A 21,970-nucleotide genomic window follows, 5' to 3' on the forward strand; every position below is an offset into this window, starting at 1 on the left:
GGTTTTCCTCTTTCAATCAGTGCTCCAGTTTTTGTGAAGAAAAATTCCACATGGCAGGAGACACAATGCAACCCCTAACCTTAATTTAGAACTCGATGTATTCTGGGACTCCAGTCAAAGTCTGATCCAGTTAAAAATGAAGACACTGGGAGTTTTGCCACTGACTTGAACAGAAACAGGACTAAGCTCTCTGTATTTAATTTCAATACAGCAACTGTACTTATAGTTGTCCCTCGACATTTGTTTGTGGCAGTTCTGCCCTTGGGAACAGCAACTCAACAGTGGGAAGTAGATGAGGGGCAACCACAGACAAGCATCAGCGGCCAGAAAGCTGGAAAACAGCATTACGAGAAAGGAAAATTGACTGTGATGAAAGAAAAAAATAAATGCACAAAGGAAAAGGAAATCTTTAAGAGCACAGATACACACCTCTCCAAATACAACTGGATGTCAGCATGCTGTAAATAATTATGAATCAGATCATGTTCATTTTCTGAAAATGTAAGGGAAGGTTGAATGAATATAGATCTCTCCTCCATTTTCTCAGTTCTAACAAAAAGTAACTGAGCACATCATGCTGAAGGGCTTTGAAAACAAAGTGGGAGTGCGGCCTGTTAGGAAGGAAGGGAGCCTCAGAGTCCATCCCAGTGCATTGGAGAGGATGTCTGTACCATTCCAGTATTTGGAGAATAAAGAAATACTTCCTTCTACAGAGCATATCTTACCTATGCATAAATGATTCTGTGACCTGAGTCACATCCTTTAATCTAGTGCTCCCCCATGGCTAGTACCTGTGTGTACTTCTTTTTACACAGGGCTGAATTTGTCTGCTAATCACATACTGCCACCCTTGAAGTTGCAGCTCCGTTTTTCTTGATTACTTTTTGTAGATTGCAATTGCTGATCTGTAAGAATTACTCCCATATTGAAATTAAATCACTGGAACTCATCTCTCACTTTTGAACCAGAAAAGCAAAATGCTAAGAACCATATACCTGAGGCTAAAGTATTTCACTGGAATACTCCTACTCTTGGATTTCAAGCACAATAGATCAAATTTATGCCTTGCACAAGTCAATTCTGAGAGGGAAAATAGTAATAGTGGGATAAATTTAGCAGTGACCCCCCATTGGCACTTCCATCTCTGATGGTGAGACTTCCCCACATGTTCTCCTCTGTTATTCCATAAAATGAAAATCAGCAGTATTGCATAGTTTGGCCAAGGAGCTTGTGAAAAAATCAAAAATGCTGAAGTGACGTAGGAGACTACATTTCGTTTTCAATGGTGCCTTTAACTCCTGTCTTCCTATATTTACCAGTTTCCCACAGTCTATAGGTAGTGTTTGAGAAAGTCTTGCCAGTGCAAAACTTAAATGCAGAAATCACTAAGTGCAGAGGTTTTTATTTAGTGAAAGTTTACTCTAAATTTCCACCTATGCATCATTTTACATCTATCATCACTCCACTGGCATTTTGTTGACAATATGGCACCCCTGTATATGAACATATAGAGTTTTCTAGAACTTGAATTGCCATACTTCTTAACATGTGTAGTTCTGCATAACTGCTGGTGGCTGACCATAAACATATTCTATACACTAATTATATACCAAAACTCTCACATAAAAATAATAGTACTAAATTGCAGAGTCAGGCACTCAAATGTTCGCAAATGCTAGATTTAATGTTGCCAGTGAAATGTAATTCCCGTGCTAGTGAGGATCCATTATGGTACAGCATTTAATTACATGATCCATTCTATTTTTCCACAGGACCTCTTCTTTATTTTAGGTACAGAATGTAAGGCACTCACTTAGTCAGCAGCTATTCAATATTTTGCTTTATTCCATTTGTTCTATGCATGGTCCCATATCTTATTTACTGCACTCTATTCAAACTGTGCTCGGAAGACAGAATACTTAATTTCTTCCTAGACTTTTCCATAGTGCTCATCACTATAATATGTGAATGCTTCACTAACTTTCATAAATTTATTTGTACAACACCTCTTTGTGATAAAGTGAAAAATGGAGGCATGTAGAAACTGAAGTTAAAAAAAAAAATTTTTTATGTATTATCACCATTATCAATCAGTAATCACTATTATCTATTACAGTTGCAAAGCAATTTAAAACAGTCTCTTTTTTTCTAATTGCCTAGTATTACATTGTATTTTATGTGTTCAAAATATAATTTTACTTGATGCTGTGTGTGCTCAGTCTTTCTGCAAATCAGATGCAAGAGTCTCAAACCAAATTCCCAGAAAATAAAGAATGTATGCTTAGTTACTATCTGAGAAGTTACTAGCTACTAGCTGCTAGTCACATTGAATTTCTCTGCTAGAGGCAGGGATAGGATTCTATTTCTTAAGGAAGGTACTGATTCAAAGATCTTCCATTCTCTCAATTGTGCTCCTTTTACTCCATATGTTCCTAGTTCTACAACAAATGAGCATAAGTCTTATAAACAACTGGGTTTTTTTACCCAACTCTGACCAATTATGTTCAATGAATACAGCCAGTGTTCTGTGGTAAAAATAACATCTAATGGCATACTTGTAGAATGTAGCATAACGTGTAGATTGTAGGCCATTAATTAAGGTTGCAGGTGAGAGACTACAACTTCCTCAAGGTGGGCAGCGGAGGGGGAGGTGCTGATCTCCTCTCTCTGGTCACCAGCGATAGGACACAAGGAAATGCAATGAAGCTGCGTCAGGGGAAGTTCAGATTGAAGTTCAGATTAGGAAATTCAGATTAGGAAAAGGTTCTTCACTGAAAGGGTGGTCGGTCACTGGAACAGGCTCCTCAGGGAAGTGGTCACGGCACCAAGCCTTTCAGAGTTCAAGGAGCATCTGGACAATGCTCTTAGTGATGTGGTTTAGTGTTAGGTAGTCCTGCGAGGAGCAGGGAGTTGGACTCGATGATCCTTATGGGTCCCTTCCAACTTAAGATGTCTTCTACCTGACATCCCAAGTCTCACTGCTCAGGTGTGTCTGTACATCCAAACAGTTTGAGTGTAAAGCAAGTCTGAGCTTCAGAACTTGTTTTAGAGCAGAAATTGAAAGACCATTAAGCTATAGGAAGCTTGGGACTTCAAGTAAGGTCCTCTATGACCTAAACTATGATTCAAAGCCCTATACACTGCCTTAAGGTAAAATCAGATAGGTGTCATGTCGTTTCCAACTCACCAGTGTTAAACAAACTGTCCTACTCTCTTTCCTCAACAACACTCACTTTTCCCATCATCATGTCTGGCCCCTATCCCTCCATCAGCTCTGAGCCTCATTCTTCTTTCCCAGCCTTTCCTTCAGCTTCTTGTCTGGTCACAAACTCCCCTAAGGCACTCAGCCATTTGCTGCTTTCCATCGTTTTCCCAGTCCAGGTAGCTAGTATCTTGCAGGTTCCTAGTATCTTGCACCTCTTCTCAATTACTTGTTTCACTCCATTCTTCTTACTCCCATCATCTGCATTCAGTCTAGGTGGTTCCTCTTTTAAATTAAGGTGTCTGCAATGGTGGCAGTGACAGCTAGAAAAGATGAATTTGCTACTTCTAGCTGTGATGCCTGCATGAAGATCCTAACCAGGCCACAGCCAACAATTCTTAAAACTGCAGAGAAAATTCTTGCTGTTCCAACCTAGGGAGTGTCCAATATTGGCAGAATCTTGAAGAATATAGCTATAGACACACAGCTGGTTTCTACACAGCAAGGACAAACTACTTTTTCAAAAGCTTATACCTTGAATCAGTAGTGACCTATCAGCTTTCATTTCCCTTCTCTAGAACATGGAAAAACTAGAACTTAACAAAGAAAAGATCGCCAGAATTTTGTCACGTGGGTAAAGAAGCTTATGTTTCAAAGGATTTATATAGAAAATAGTACACAAAGTGAAGATAGCATTGTTCTTCAGTGATATTCTAAGCAACCTGTGCCTATACATCATCTATCCTTCCAGAGTCTCACTAGAAATTTGCAGCTCAAAGTAGTGTTTGGAAAAACAAAAGACTGCAAAAGCTTGAATATAATTTTAAAACATCTGCAGTAGTTCTTGTAGTAAAGCAGAAAGTAGTGACTCTGGAAGACTGTCTCACCATTAATACAAAGCAGAGGATACAGAATGTGGCTCATTTCAATCCTGTTTAGAGATAACTCCATCAACAGTGACTTCCTGCAATTCCTCACCTAATTAACAACAATAAACAAACTTGCTCTTAATGTTTCTGTGACACTTAAACACCCAGCCCAGAGCATCAGTCTTCTGGAGTTAATGAGGCTTATTTGCATTCCTTCCAAGGATCATCTGCTAATACATATAAACTAGCTAGCAGACTCAAATGGTAGTGAGCAGTGTCCAAGGGGAGGGCATGTGTTAATCCCATCTTTGAAACGGCTAGGCCAAATTGCTTTATCACTTTATAGTTATACTGTGCATTACTACAGCTGATGAAAAATTATGACTTTTTAATTATTAAGAAAGACAGCAATATATTCCCACACTTAAAATATGAGATTTCACCCACAACTGCCAAAGAACCAGGGTTTGTAATTCTGTGGTTCATCCAGTTAGCATCTGTGGGAGAAATTTTGGTTTTGCTACATTGCATGGAAGAGGAAAAAAGTCCTTCCATACTAAATTTTATTTTATGATTTAAATGGATTTAAATGCATTATGAACTCATTAATTTTATGCCAGTAGACTCTCACAAAGTTATACGGAGTAATTTATAATATACTTTATTTTAATGAAAGGAAGATACAGATCTAGATTGGCCTGTCTAGGTGACAATATCTGAAACCAGGAACACGAACTGCTTTTTTAAAATACTGAGCCTAAATATCAGTCTCTAGCTGGTGAACTGTATAGCCAGTGCTATTTCACAAACAGGTGACACTAAATGCCTCGACCATGCAAGAATGAAAGAGTCAGGGAAGACTAATTCTCTATGGATATTCAAAGCTTAACTAAGCTATTGGCTGCAGATATAATCGAAAGGGAGAGCAAAAGAAAGCATTTCTGTTCTGTGCTGTTATGTCACCCTACTGGGGAAAAATCCATCACTGCAAAATCAGTATGAGACTTAATGAAGGAACTGAAACCTGAAGAGGTGAATAATTGTCTGAGAATTTAGGAAAAAGCAAGTTACTAAGAGTGAGAGAGTTAAGTAAGCCTGAATTTGTGAGAAAGGAAAGAGACAGCTGAGAGAGTAGCTGAGCTCTGTACCACGACATCAACTTGTCAGCACAAAGATCAGTACTGTGAAGCCAGCACCGAGATCAGAACAGCATTGGGAAAGTAGTGCAACCAGGTCTGATTTCCCAGATGGACTCAGTAGTGAGCAGAGAAAATCTCAGCACTGTTTTGTATGTATAGAGATGTGTGCTGGCAAAACAGAGAAAAAAGAAAGAAAATAAAAAGTACAAAAAGTAAATATGTTAGATCTCCAAAGAAGTGATTGGGAAATGTGTTATATTCTTTACATAGAGTGAGCGGATATTTATGTTTGTGTTATTTTGTATTCGAATGCACGTGATATGACAAACAAAAAGAGTAAGTTCAGGAAAGCTCCACAGAGCTCTGCCAACATTTGTTTCTTTGCCAAGGATTGGCTGGATGGTGTCATGATCTCCAAGGTTTTTTTAATTTCTCTGGCACCTGGACTGACAGGCTTAAAAATATTTTTCTAAGTGGGATGTCAGGCCAGAACGTTAGTGTTAACAGGCGGTATAGAATAGGTGGGTGTTCATGTTACTCGGTTTCAGAAGGAGGTTTGAGTATCTCAAAGCATTTCCATCAGAGCTTTGAGTTTGTCTAGGAATAAGACACAGGGAGAGCAACAACGAGAGAGAAGGAGATTGGCAGGTCCCATGAGGAACAGATTGAGAAATTGCTGTAGGATGCTGATGAATCAGTGGATTATGATATTTGTACTGCTAGGCTTCGAAGACTCTTCCTCCTTGGTTGTGTTATCAGAAGCCAGCTGCAGGCTCAGAGAGCTCTCAAGTGAAACCTACGCAGAGAGCAGGGTACAACCCCTTCGAAGTCCAAGCCCATAGGAGGTACAGACAGAAATCACACTGAAATTTCAATTAGAAAATAGTGACTATGAAAAAACATTTACTTGCTTATTATTCAGTTACCTTTAGGTAATTCCTCCTTCTTTTCCTATTACATCCCCCAGCTTCTAGAGTATCCAGATTTCTGTAGACCTGGGAAACATATCATGCTGAGCTAAGATTTCTACCATGGAAAGTGTTTTCTTCTCCATATGTTTTATTCTCAAAACCACTTATAATTTTCCTTAGCTTGAATAAGACTCTCCCAGGTGTATTCTGAAAAAAGTCCAGAGCTTTTGGGACCAGCCAAAGTCACTGCTGAAGACAGAGTAAAAAATGGATGACAACAGAATAAGCATGGGAATAGCAATCTTTAAGGATGAAAAATAAGATTGAGAAGGTTTGCCTGATCTTTTTGGTGGTGATTTAATAAACCTGAGAATTTGACTTGAAGGTCTGGCTAAGCAGTGGAAAATACAACTAGGGGATTGCTCTGAACTTCAGTGTAAAGTGAACTCTAGTTCATCAAGTCTCCTGAAAGCTTCAAGTCTTCCTTGATGTCCATGGAACTGTATAAATAAGTAGCCTGTGCTGGCACTGTTATTTCTATTAAATATCACTTTCTTCTCGAGGGAATTCTAAAGTGTAACATGGAAGAAAGTTATGAATGACTATCTGCTCCTTCAGTGCCTGAAAAATGAGATCTGAACATCTGCCCTCAGGGATATTCTTACCCGATTTTATTATATTTCTATTATCTCATTCCTCCCAGGACTCACTCTCATGTCTCTGTCATTTTCCCCCTTTTCCAGATATTACCTTAACCCTCCTCACTTTCTGTCCAACTATTCCTGAGTTTGTCTCCCTGCTTTGTGTTTTTGTTCCATGTGATGAGTCTTTGTTATCTTTCTGGTAGTGCAGGATGGGAAGAGGGAGTCTTGCAAGACAAACGGAGGAAGCACTCCTGTATTTTTATAGCTTGATCTTCATCTTCACATCTATAGTAACCATTTTGGAACTGGCCAGCTCAGACAGAAGTTCGGTTGGAAGGGGAACAGAAGAAAGAATCAGGAGAACAGACTGTTTTAAATTTTCAGTTCCAGGCACGAAGACTTGGAAAGAAACTTTATGAAGTGAGAAGAAAACTGTCAGAAAATCATCTCTCTTAAAGTTCGTGGACATGTAGAAACCAGAACCTGTTTGTTAACAGTTTACTATGGAAAGAGAAGCAACTGACTATTATATTTCTCTGCATCATGGCCTATGTTTTCACAGAAAGTGTCGTCTTTGTGCAAGTGACTGGATTACAAAGTACAGAGGATATAGAGGGATTTGTCTGTTTTAGATAAGTTATGTTCAAACTCTGTAGCTTAGGCTGCCTTGCAAACTGTTCTCTTGAACTTACACAGAATAGCTTGCAGATGAAGGTCTTCATGTATTAATGCAGCAGGAAAAAAAAGAAAAAAGAAAAACCCCTAAACCAACAACTTCATTGTAACAGTCAGTCTAATAGAGTCTTGGTAGAAAAAGATGGAATTTACTGTTTTATTTTCTCTGGAAAAGGAAACATGATGGCTTCTCCTTAAAAAGCTTGTCATGCCAATTGCAGTGACTTATTGACGGTTTGTTTAAAAAAATACAGGCACAATCTGGAAACATAACATTGTGTTATCAAGAACTTAAAAAAAAAAAATTGGGGGGAACAATGTGCACTCCAGAAGCCCAGCTGAGAATGTTACAGCACACATCTTGAGCTGCATCTTGAATAAGGACAATTATCACTAGGAAGCATAAGGGCATACAGCAGGGGTTAAGGAGACTTAATGTTATTATAAATATGTATTATTCATTTTTTTGTCTACCAAATTCACTCCTTTTGACACATATGTAGCTAGTTTGTCATTGGATATGTTAAATTATTAAATGATTAATTAGTGAGATTATGGGAAAGTCTTCTCTTTTTCTCTCCCTTTTTTGTTGTCCCTTATGTTTGGTGCAACCAAGAACTGTGATAATTCTCCACTTCTTGTGACTTCTACTTCAAGTATTACACAAAGAGCAAATCAAAAAGACCTATAAAGCTCTAAGACAGTTTACTATATACAGATATTTTGTCTTGCACAAATAACACTGCTATAGATGTTCAAATGACAGGATGTGTAAAGGTAGGCATCTATTCATTGATGGGCACAAGTAGCAAGCATATTCAGCTAACAGTGATTCCAGACCTCACAACTCTTTTCTCACTCAGTGCCTGAGGAATCATCTCTGTTCACATGACAGGTAGGTATTTTCCTTTGTGACAGGACCATTAGTTAGCCCATGCTGTGTGCTTTTTAATGGCTGCCCCTTAATCAAAGGTGTTGCTTGGGCTGAAATTTGCAGCTGATTCAGATTTCTGAACATCAGTTCACTTTTTTATAGAGAGATAGCTATAGATTTAAGCACCCAAGATAACAATTTCCTTTGCTTTTTTCCAGTAAAACTTAAAGATTCTTTCACTTTTTAAGTAAATAGGGTCATCAACATACTATGCTAAAAAAAGATATATTGATTGCAGGAAACAAATCGCCTTTCTCACCCATCAGAATGAATGGTAAATAAACAATAGCTGATGAATTAAGAACTGTGAATTAAGAACTTGTTTGCATGCAACTTACCTCTGATTTTCAAACTTTGCTGCTTGCCCTGAGTAATTCTCCCAAAGAGTAACTCTCCTAAAGAGAGTTACTGTACTTGCAGGAGAGGAGGAGTAAAGGAAAAAAGACATTTTCACTAGTGTGCTACTTCATGCAGGATGTTTCATACAGAGCCTTTTTGAACTGTCATTTTGTTCACAGAACTTTAAATGCACCTAAAATTGACCCCACAGTACCTGAAAAGCTTGACATATTATTTTACAATGTTCAGTCAAGTCAGAGGTCAAAAAGGAGTAAGTCAAAAAGGAGTAACTTTTCTCTCTGGCCCTAACAATAAGTAAATGAAAAAAAAATTATTACCCAGGTAGGGGAAATGATTTTTGATAACTTCTTTCCACAAGTACCATATATGGCAGAAATGCTGGCAAGGTCAAATGGTTCCTTCAGTAACTATTTCTTATCTCATAAGTTTTGTATATCTTTTGTTCTGGCCTTCTGCTTTGCAGACATGTCCAGCTGTAGTCACCATATCTGAGGGTCTGGTTTTACATTTCTTTTGTATACATTGAAAGCTATACTGTAGGCAGAATTCTTCAGTGTCATTTTCTTCCTACCCAGTCCCCAATCTGCCTTTCTGCATTCTTTCTCTCCTCTAATGACCTTGTGAAACTGCAGCTAGAACTCTGAGAACCATTTTAAGAGCTATTGCTGAAATTTTGGTTGTTTACTTTATGACAGTTGCCCTTTCTGCTACTACGTTTGGAGTCCTTGCTTTTTTTGCCTATAAACTGACTCTGATACCTGTAACATCATAGCCATGCACAGTTATATGCTTTTTACTCCATACTAAAAATGAAAAATATTTATAGATGCAAGTCTCTCCCTTTTTTTACTGGTGCAAGCTCTACTATATTGAAAATTGTCTCCTGAGTCTAGGTCCCACAGCAACTGCATGAAGTTGTAGAGTCCAGGTCCTGCTTCAAGGCTAAAGATTCTACTAACAATAAATGGAGCAGATGCATGGTTACAGCGTTCTAGTTAGTCCCTTTTGTTCCCTTCAGGGATGCATGCATACAGAAATATCATATGACTTTTACAACTTGAGACTGTAAGAGAATAAATAAATAAATATGGTACTGACTCAAAGTAATGTGACTTTTTTTTTCCCCTAGAAGCTAAGAACTGAAAAATCCAGCTTGGTTTGTTTTCATGGACAGCATTCCAGGTGGAAGCATGCCACACCAAAGTCATTTCAACACTGATGAGCTGAGCTAGCTATTGCTACCCCACAGGTCTCAACTAAGCATAAGAGGGAGCATGTATAAAGGCAGGGGTTTAAGAATCTGCTGCTGGAGAAGCCCAAAAACTTTACGGCTGAGAATCAAGGACTTGAGCGCTACAGAAGTCCAACAACTTCAGGTAGGTGCGTCTGCTTCCCGAATCAGAAACACCTCATGTCTAGTAGTTATAATGACAGAGAACAAGACAAAACACAGAGGAAGTAGCTTTGGCACATATAAGGCTATGGATTTCTGAAACAGAGTTCCAGGCAATGGTTAATTCAGTTTTTTTATAGCTACGTTTCTTTTCTGTCTTTTGAACATTTTTGGTCATCTGAAGTTCGAAGATCACTATCTGTGCAAATACAGTACCTCTGACCTTCAATTTCATTGGTACTTAGAAGCTAACAAAAGTCTGCAGGACAGCAAGAGCCTGTGAACATAAAGCGGGAGTAGAGGAGGCAGCTGAGCCTTTTTCTATCTCTGTGTAGGTAAGAAATGCTACCATGAAGATATAAATTTAACTTCACATTAAAGGTAGAGGCATTTTGCACTCAATACATGAATATAAACAAATAATAAACCAAACAAATAATTGCCAGTGCTGTAAGTAAATTCACAGTAAAACACTGAGCCTGATTATTCGTGTCAGTGACAGAATTCCCTGTGCCTTTAATCATACAGTCCTTTGCAAAGTAAACTCAAACACATGACAGTTGAGTCACCAGTCTTCTAAGTTTGTTGGAGATTTAATAATTATCCACTTTTATTGGCTTATTTAAAAGCAAAAAGTATTGGGATAGTAAATCTCTTTTCACAGTATGGTGTGTAGTTTAGGTATTGAAAAATGAATTCTAATGGGAGTATTGAAAATTATTACGGGGATTAAAACAAACCTTTCAAATGTATGAAACATTTTGTATGCTTATGTTTTCTACATTCTGCTTTTAATAAACTCCTTAACATATTTAGTGTTATAATATCTGTCTGATGAAATAGGGCTGGATTCTGATCTCAAACTGAGTTTATGGTAGTGTAATTCAATTGACTGGAGTTACTTCCAAGTTCCACTGATGTCAAGATAGGAAATAAGCCCCCCATATGTAATGATATTGCAATTATAAGAAGTGAAAGATCTGAAAATTGTTATGTAAAGTGGTAAAAAACTTTTCCTCCAGATTAAAGAACACTGGAAGGAGGAAACAGCCCTATATCTGTGTGGCAGTATCTTTTCCCTCCTGCTGTTTTACCACATTATTATCATTAAGAAGCTTTAGTTTAGTTCTGGCACCTGTCACTATTTCACTGTAATGTTTTATAGTTTATCACGAATAAAAATAGCTTAGAAGGTTTTGTGGGTTTTTTTCGCTTGTGCGTGAATGAGATTTCATTGTTTTTCTTGGTTATACACTTTCTCTTTTTTTTTGTGAGAGAAACTGTCCCCTCTTCATCTTTTTCTTTTCCTAGCATAGTTCCCATCTCAGAAAATATATGAATTTTTTTGATAGTGAACTCTCAATTGGGCAGAGAACAGAAAAAACACTTTGATATTTCCTTTAGCAAAAGATTTCCTTATCTCCATCAGTTCCCTTCTGCCTGTTCTGAGTCACTGAACTCAAGAAATGAAAAGATCTTATTTTTCTCACATGAAGTTTTCTCAGACTCACAAGTTAGAGTGTTTCTCTATCACTAGCAGCTTCTATGTAGTAAAGAAAGCACTTCCAGATTTGTCTCCCAGTTCCTTCAATCTCATCCAGAAAGATGTCTTGTCCAAGTTGATCTTTGGCAAACTGTGCCATTATTATGAATGCAAATCAGAACGAGCTTCACAGCTCTGCTCTAGCTGTGAGTTCAGTCAGGTTCCCTAAAACAGCCCTTAATTGGTGTAATAGCTTAATGTCTAGCTATTCCATTTGAGAAAAGATAAAAAGCCTTGACTTCGGTAAAGTGCTGTGTGTTTTGTAACTTAGATCATGAATCATTTCAGGACTTGTTGAGAAAGGAAATATTAGGAAGGCTAAAACTGCATATTTATGTGCCAGGTAGAAAGCCTGATCACATGGACTCTATAACCCTGGGAGTTCTCCTTTTTGGGGCAGGCCAGCTGCAGTTTCCAGTATGAGTATATGGCTGTCTCCTGCCTCATCTTACTGGTACTCCAATTTTGTTTCAAAAGAACAGATGTCTGGGCTAGACAAGTCTAATGGATGTGATTTCATCTTACAAGACAGCTTAATGTGGAAAATTGCCTGCCTATAAACGAACAACTTCTTGCTATGCACATTGACCCTCTAGCAAACGCAAAGAGCTTCCAGCAGGAAAGCACGTATATCTCTTTTCAGTGTGAGTCCAGAGAAGAGACTTTGGTCAAAAGCCTCTTGGTTTACAATTCTTCTGAAGTTACAAACAGCCCATCTTTCTTCAAGTTATGGAAGTATGATATTTTAGACTTCAAGTAATTTGTGGCATTACCTGTTAGAACACAGGTTCTCCCAGGAAAAAATGGAGGGTAGATAGTTTTCTTTAATAGACTTGCCCAAATAAATTATCTGTTTACTGAATGTCAGGAACTCTCTATGAAACTGTTCCACAGCACTAGGAGTAGGAATACACCAAAGAAAATGGTAATTGTCAGACAATGAAGTCAATGGAATAGATACTTACTGTTGAAGTTAGGAGTAGCAACTTTTATTCATACTCTTCTATGCACATTTGTGACTAGAAGCCTCATCTTAACTTTTGCTTAATATCTAGGTAAAATTATAAATTGTGAATTCAATATGGGTAAAACTAGCAATCTGAGAGTGTACTGTCTGTACAGAAGCAACGATTTGGAATAAAATACTCTGTGAAAGCAGTCATAAGGGATTTGCACCTGAAGACCTGAGGGGCTAGATGTGATTTTTGCTAATCTTTAAACTTTTGTGTGAGGGTAAATCAGCACTAGCTTTTGGGAAAGTATTTCCTCCTGCAAGCACAAATGATTGCATTTCCTACCACGAACAGAAGGCAGAAAGTACCCCATAGCTGTGGGTATATCTTAAAGACTCACAGCTGTCCCTCCCTAAGTGAAGTAGAATGGGACTGTGTCAATAAGGCCTTTCTGTGTGAATGGTATCTAAAGGTTTGGATGGAGAAACAGTTGCCAGAAAACAGTGGGCTGAAGAGAGGGAAAAGATGTAGTGAGAAGGTAGTATGCTAAAGTTTCCCAAAGACTGACAAACTCCAGAGACTTGAAGTCCTGTTGAATCTGAAAGAACTAATAAATGCAGAACATAAACAGTTTGCTGGGGCTGTACAAGGCCATTAGCTCTCACTATCATCACCAACAATGGGTTGTAAGACTTGGCCACATCTAAGAGCATAGCATCTGCTGTAAGCAAAATATACAAAGGATACTCTGAGGGACTTTCCAAACTCTTGCCTAGAAACTTGGTGTTCCAGCACAACCATGTACTTCAGAGTATACAATTTTAGTAGGGACTGTTGTGATAGGACAAGGGGTAATGGTTTTAAACTAAAAGAGGGTAGATTCAGATTAGATATAAGGAAGAAATTTTTTACGATGAGGGTGGTGAAACACTGGAACAGGTTGCCCAGAGAGATGGTAGATGCCCCATCCCTGGAAACATTCAAGGTCAGGTTGGACAGGGCTCTGGACAACCTGATCTAGTTGAAGATGTCCCTGCTCATTGCAGAGGAGTTGGACTAGATTACCTTTAAAGGTCATTCCCAACCCAAACTATTCTATGATTCTATGACAATTGGTGTTGTCATCCCGAGTTGTGCTCCAACCAGGTACTTAGAAGTGTATGTGTGAGTAAATGGTTGGTTCAAAATGAGCTTGGTTCTACTTAAAGTAACAGCTCAACAAACAAAAGGTGTTCAGGGAAACACTGGGCATGTATCTTTCCCCCTAAATTGACCTGCTATCAAGGAAAGGGAAATTTGCAACACTTGGATGTACACTGTGTTTTTTTAGCACTGTCTTAATACAAAAAATGTGCAATAATTAGAAATCAGCAGTACTGGAGCTGTCAAACTTACTGAGAGCAATATAGAATGTATAAAGTTTATCCAACATCTCTAGTTTAATGTCTAGAATTGCACTGTTTGTCCCTATTTTTCACCATTTGTCTACAAAACAGACTACCAGTTGCTCTTTTGTTCCTTCTCTTTCTTTTTAGCAGTTGAGACAAATAGAATCAACGCTTATAATTTCTTTTCCTCCAGGTAGCTCTGCTGTTTGAATCACCATTGAAAATAATTAGAGTATCAACCTTAAGATTCAAAAGGAGAAGGGAAAGAGCCCTTTGCCTCTGTGTTCTTCAGTTGGAGCCAACACATCAAGCCAAATTACCTTCTCATTTACATATGGGCAATTCCTCTGAAAACAATTTGGTGTTATGGGTGTAGCTGTGAGGGAATCTGGCACAATAGTTTGTGACAGTGATATTGCAAAAGGCTCTGAAAAATGTTGGCGCCATGTAGCAGTGTCATAGTTTTTAAAGAGAAATTGAATTAATTCTCTCATACTGCAGATTCCACTGTAGGCTTTAGATGGTACTGTACCATATGATATAGCAGGGAAAAAAATCTGCTATCAGGACTTGAGGTTTTACAATATATTTTTTACAAAATATTAGCCATCTGTAGTGCACTGTAGGGTTTCACATGATTAACAGATACATGTGGCTACTAGGTCATCACTTATTTCAGCATTCAACTAAATTAAAGTACAACAGATTTTAGAATGCCTTTTGTCTGTGTTTGTAACAGCCCATGGTGCCAGGAATTCACAGGACCTCCTTTAAGAGGGATGCACGGCAGTCTCCACTTTATTTAAGTGAAATGAATTGCAACGTTACAAGGCTGCAGTACTTCACAAAATATAGATGAAATCAGATCAGAACAAATTAAGCATTGACATGAATGATTTAATTTTCAATGCTACTGTTGCACAAATATGCTATGTGATCATGTGCCCTGCAATAACAGATTTACTGGTGCTTCCTAGCTCAAGAAATGTGTAGCAAGTGAGGGGGAAAGTAAGATTTCTCTAGCATGTACTAAACGGAGCTGTTCAAATATTTGAAAAGCCATCATTATTATATTCTTCTAAGATACGGTGAGAAAACACTTGCTTACTGCATTTGTGATGCTTCCTGTTTCTGGAAGTGACTCATGTTCTACTCTGTAAGACTTGTCATTGCAACATACCCAACGAACACAGGCCAAAACCACAGACACCTTCAGGGCTTGCTTTTAAATGTATATAGTCTTTCAGGAAAGGAGATATTTTTGAAGGGTTTCACTTCCAAAGCCCCTGGATTGTGTGCAGGTGTCCAGACGTGGGCACTGGGGTGGCCTCTGTGAGGATAGACCAGGGACTGCCCCATGCTGGACACAGCTGGCTGCAACAATCCCACCACAGGACAGAGCTGAGCACATCAGCCACCATCAGGTGTGGGAAACCATATTTAAGAAAGGTCAGAAAATGCCAAAGAAAAGCAAACAGAGAGAGAACAGAGAGAGGAGGGAATAAAGGAGAAATAACAGCGGGAACACCATGGCCAGAGGAGGAAGAGGAGGAGAAGAAGGTACTCCACAGTGATGCAGATATTCCTAAAGGGACTGCAGCCTGCAGAGAGTGAGAAGGAAGGAGCAACAGGGGGAAACTGCTATGTCCTGACTGCAACCTCTCCCTGAGCTGCCCGTTGCCTGACTGAAGGGACTAAGTGTAACCTGTGCTGATAACAAGGCAGGAGGAGAGGTGTCTGGGGTGGAGTCAAGCCTGGGGTGTGTTCCCCCTAAGTGTTTGTAATGTTTGTTTCCCATTTCTATTTCCCAATACCTGAATCAGTAATTAAATACTTACATTAATTGGCAATAAATTAAATTAAATTGCCCAAGTTGAGTCTGGTTTTGCTCATGACTTTATTTCAGCCCACAGTTCTCGCTGTCTTGTTTTTCTCTGCTGTGAGGGAGGAGAGAGAGCAAGCAGCTGTGTGGGTGCTTGGCTGTCAGCCACCATTTTATGCTTTGGAGTTCTTCCCTCATTTTATAATTCTTCCTCATTGTGATTACAGTACAGCTTCTTTCCCTTTAGGGGTCCCTCTCCTCTAAACAAGTTCATTCAGAACCTAAAAGTGGGGAAAATTTTTTGCCTGTTGATGGACACTAGTTTTCTAACTGACATCCCAAGGTGATACTCATGCTCTCTGAAGGGCTGACAAGCAATACGCACCACCTAACGTACCCTTCAGTTGCACCTCCCAATCAATTTATATCATGACACCCAAAACCAAGGTCAAGGTGGCACTAATATTATGTTCCAGCTGTAGACAGTTAGGATTTCCAAAGCTTCCTGGCATACTGTGACTCATTCATAAAAATCCTACAAAGTATGTAATAATTACAAATTTCACCTTGTGTTTAATTGTTATATTGGTAATTCTATCCCAATTTTTTTTTCATTTTATTAATTTTTTTCTTTTTAATGACTGACATCTTCCTGTTAAATGAATATGCAGTTGTTATAATCCCAGAGAATGGCAGAAGACAGAGAAATGCTGAAGGCTATTCACTGGGAAACAATGACTAGTTATTTTTTGAAGGTTTGTAGAACAGACAATCACAAGCCCTAACTTTCTCAAGATATTCATAGCTGGACAGATATAGGGTTTAAGGGCACCAAATAGACTTAGAAACACAAGTTCCATTAACTTCCATGGAGTTTTAGGCCCCAAACAGTGTACAGCATACATTATTCAATGGTCTGAGGGGCAGAGACTGCTGCTGGCCATATCACTGATGTGCCTACGTGGTAATAATAATATCCTGCAAGTCAGGATACATTAGCTCAGGTGTGGCAGGACACTAATTGCTATATTGCTTTCAGACCTAAGCTGGCTACTCTGTAAAACACATTACTACATGGACTTAACTGGGCTAGCTTTCTCTGTCAAGCCAAAATAATTTGGGTGTAGCCTTCTGAAAACAGGATTTAAGGAATTGTGAGAACATTACATTATTTTATTCATGCTTTTTACAATATGAAATTTTGCCTTAAATGACCATGATAAGTGCCTTCCAACTTGAATTCATTGGTAGGCAGCCATTTCCAAGATGATTAGAGACTGGAGGTCTAACTTTTTTAATACAGCTTGAAAAAAGTATTTAGACCTGAAGTTTTGCTCTCTCCTTCTCTCCCCTTCTCCACTCTCTCTCTGTCTCCATCTCCACTCTCTGCAGAGTTTTACAGACTTCTAATAACTGAAAAGGTAATCACCAAGAGAAGATAGTCCATTTCCCTTCTATTTTTCTCACTTCCTTACTCTTTTTTTCAGCTTTTGTCTAGACACTACTATCCAACCACCACCGACCAGAGAGTGACCAGTAAGGTCCTTTGACTTACAGTGATAGGTGCAGTTTCCTCGCCAGATTATTACCCTCGAGGTAACTCTCCATTAGCCCTTACTTCATCTGTGCACCACTGAACTGTCATCTGTGTTGTCCTAAATGGTCATATTAACACTTTTTTGAAGATGAATTTGCTGATGAAGACTCAATTTTGCATTCAAACAAAACAACATGCATTTTTTCATAATTTTCCTTCCTTTACAGGAAATATTTATTTTTACTTTCTGACCACATCTGAAAGCCTTTTCCAAAACTGGCCATTCCACTGGGAAAAACTGAAAATTCTGTTAGAATAGTCAGTCACCCATTTCTCATTTTAGTTGTGTTTATTCCCCCTTTTCATCGATTAGAAAAATTAGTCAGAGGATAATGGTTCCACAGTTGGTCTACACAGTACTATTCTAATTTCCAGATTTCACAATTCTCAAATATATTTTGCCATTTGAATTCAAATTTTGTAGGTTTTTTTGTTTGCTTGTTTTGTTAGAATTTCATCTAGAATAAATGCATACAGTGCTGGTTCCAGTATAATGAAAAGAAAAATTGTTCGGATGGAAATACCACTGTATGTTGCTTCTAAGATGATGTCATATCTGAAGAATTACATTGAGAAGGGGAAGGCAATCAGGTTTGTTCTAAATGAGTAATACAAGATTGTAGTGGCCTCAGACAAGGCACTCAAATTATGAGAGAGATGAATTAAACCCACATACGCACAGTAAAGTGCTGGGAACAAAATTAATTCATTGAAGGTAACCACAATAGGACAGCTAGTTTTGTGACACAGATTCTTTAAATTCTTTTGGATCCTCCATATCTCCCATTCAGAATTCCTTCCTTGCTCTACTGGTATCACTATGTCTCTTTTAAATTTAGTTTGGACTTTTAAATATGTTCTTCTGGAAAAAGGTTGATGTTGCTGCTTAATAGGTTATTACTTTTCCTGGAATTCAGGCTTTGAACACAGCCATGTAAACTCCACCCAATGAATTTGTTTACACTGATAAGTAGGTGTGTTATCTAGTATTAGACAGGAAGACTTCTTGTGGTGGGCTACCTTTGGCAAACAGGCAAATGCCCAACCAGCCACTCATTCAATCTCCCTCCTCAGCAGGACAGGGGGAGAAAATAGGATGAAAAAACTCATAGGTTGATACATAGATAGGGACATTGCCTACCACTTACTATCACAGGCAAAACAGAACTAACTTGGGGAAAATTAACTTTAATTTACTATCAATTAAAATAGATTCAGCTGTGTCCTGCAGTGGGTCTGCTGGAGCTGTCTGGAACTGGCTGTGTCCAGCATCGGCAGTCCCAGCCTCTTCTCACAGAGACCCCTGCAGCTCCTGCTGCCAGCACTCTGGCCACCAGCACCTAACACAATTCTCTAGTTTGTAAGTACATAATGCCGCTACAGTGCCTCTGTCCAATCCTTTGATGCCAAATTTCCTGACCAGCCTCACTGCTTTCAGGATGCACTCAGGAGTGCCCTCAGAACAAAGTCCAGTGGAAAAGCTAGGGGGAAACTTTGCTGGACAAGCCTGGTCCAGACAGCATGAGCTGACCCTTCCACAGCATTTTGTGTGGCCCAGACACAGTGCCCAGTCTTCTTATGGTCTGACTGGTCTGACTACCTTAGTACATCAGCAGCAAGACATATGCCTAAAAGAGCCTTCTGGCACCCCACAGGCATCCTGTGCCAGATTCACACTATGAAAGGATAATGCAGAAAACTGTAAGGAAAGCATGATGCTACCCCATCCCCTCAATGACTAGCAGAGAACACCATGAGTGGACTAGAACAGCTGCAGCGTTCAGAAGCCTCCCATGTCCCCAGTTTCTTCACTTTCACAGAAAACATCTTCCTTTGGATCCTGCCAAGAACTCTAGCTAGCCACATTAAAGGCTGGGATGATAGGGCATGTCTTGCTGCCCCTTCTTCTTCACTTACAGGTACACAGAATTGTTTAGCTGTTTGCCATGTGATGCAATGGGGGGCCATTCAGAATAACCCAAAGAGAACCTTTCCTGTCATCCTGTCCTCATGACAGCAACTATTGAAAAATGACACAGAAGTGCATGCTTAGTTCCTGCAGACTTGCATGCAGACTCCTGAAACATGAATGAGATAAATATTCTTCCAGACAAGAAGCTGAGAAAGAACAAACATGCAATCTCAATTATGTTGTTTGGACCAGACACAAGGGTGCATTGCGTATTGATTATGCTTCTGTATTGATTTCCCACATGAGCTGTGACAATTCAGTTTACAAAAAAATGTTTTATATTTTCTTCTTTGTTAGAAAGTATTATGTATTCAATGTACAAAGCATGTTTTTAAGAGAAAAATTGGTATAACTTACTATTCACTTCCTCTGTAAAAGGTCAGCTAGGTATCTAAGACACTGCAATTTGATCAGTACAAAGGAACTGGATACCCCGACTGTAACTTCAGGCATGGACATTTTAGTTACCTTCCTTCAAATTATGTAAAGTCTTATGTATAAAGAAGTAGAACCTACAGCTGGGCCTATGCACTCTTTTATTATAGTCTGTGTGTCCTGTCATCACATTAAAGCCCTACAGTTAAATGTTAATGTTTTGTCCCCTGCCAGAGTTCACAATGTAACTGTATACTCACAAACCTTACATATTGAGCTCATATCAAATGCATTCCTGATTGGCTGGTCTTTCCAGCCTTTCTGCCTTTCCTGCCACAGTAGGTGTGATATTAACATCTCCTAAAAATTTTTAAAAAATCAATGGGGTATGGTTCCATTATCTGACTCCAAGAAACAATGTAAGAAGAAAATTATTTCATTTCCACTAGGTTTTGGTAAAGGCTGGTATCTGTGTTGATTCTTTCCGTCAAAGGTTCTGTTCACATAAATCTAGAGGGACATGAATCCCTTATTTCATAGGTTCCTTCCCTCCCCTGAAGTCTCATTTTGGATTTTACAATTCTAGATGTGCTTCAATTATTCTGTTCCCCTTATCCTACATGCAGGGGATGGTTATGGATGCTGTGGCTAATTAACAATCTAAGCGCACAAATGTCTCCTTGAAAACAAGATCTGGCACTAGACTAAATGAACATTCTGATTGCTCATTAAATGCAGTAGTTTCTCTGCAAGTCGGGTAATACTAACAAGGCATTCATTTTTTTTACCTCCTGTTTCCTCCCCCCTCACCATTTTTGTAAGCAAATTTTTCCCCTTTTCCTCAAGAAGCGCATAAAGATAGCTTTATTTTTCTCAGTGTGTTTTCCTGATACACCCTCTCTGCTGTACCTTCACTGCACTGCAGTGCTCAGTTAGAGCCAAGGACTGTGGAAGCACACACTTTCCAAGGCCTTCTTAGTGACACTGTCTTGGCTCACAGATGGAGCATGTTCATTCAGCATTTCAGGTAACAGGCTGTTCCAGGACGAACAGGTAATAGATTCAGTCTTACAGTGTCTTATAGGGTAGATACAAGTTTGCTTACTCTTAATTCGCTACTCTTTACAAATCTAATGAAGCCTTGCCTCACGGGGCCACCTTTAAGATGGAGCGTACTGCTTTTGCTTTAGGTAAAGTTACTTTAAAAGACTTCTTTAGATTGTATACACTAAAATACCACTGTCTGAGGTATTGAGCACTTGATGGAAACCATCATACTTCCATGAGGGGTAACTTCCTTATCCCTATATAAAGCTTTGTTAGTATTTCTTATAAAAGCTGCTTGCCTGGGAACCCCTGAAAAGTCTGGAGAACTAGGAAGATAAATTTGTTAGCTCAACTACATCTCAACCTGTGTCTAGCTTAGGGAATATGTCATACCTTTGCGTGCTGGTGTTCCCCATTGAAAGTCTGATTTTAATTTTGCACCTATAGATGCTTTAACAACATGCAGTGCTATCTAACTTGTATTTTTGACTGTAGCTACACAAAACATGTCTGTAATATAAAAGTGGTCTTACTTATATAAATATGAGCTCATGCTGCATAAATACGAAACTTTTGAAAAGAAAAATATTATATGTTAGTTCTAAGTTATACTCTATGCTCTATGTTATTGGGGGATGGGCTGAGGTAAATAGCCAGATCAGTCCCTTTTCAGAATATGACCAAGTGAGCATGGGAAATCTCTCAAGAGCAGCAAAGTCATTAAAATACATTAACATAATAGTAAAAAATGGAAGATTTCCAGTTATTATACTTTTACTTTTTCACTTAGAAGATGGTAATTAAAAGCATGAGCAAAAGTGGAAAGGAAAGGTCTCTCATGTATGTGGATCACTTGTTTAACGGCAGGATCTGATCAAAATATGGTTTGAATCTGATCAGAACATGGATAAACTTATTTTCAGTCGCTTTTGTTAGAATTTTTGCCCATCTGGAGGGACATATGCTACAGAAATATTTGTCTAGCCATTCAACCTTCACTTTGACCAGGGTTTAAAATAAACTTGCTAACAAGTATTTAAATTCTTAAAGCACAGAAGCCAGCAGTTTAGTTGTCACAAAAATAATTTGCTAGTCATTCCTTATAAAAAATCTCTCATTCATTTACTTTTTACTGTCTACACTGCC

The sequence above is a fragment of the Mycteria americana genome, chromosome 2 (assembly GCF_035582795.1).
Source record: "Mycteria americana isolate JAX WOST 10 ecotype Jacksonville Zoo and Gardens chromosome 2, USCA_MyAme_1.0, whole genome shotgun sequence".
Lineage (NCBI taxonomy): Eukaryota > Metazoa > Chordata > Aves > Ciconiiformes > Ciconiidae > Mycteria > Mycteria americana.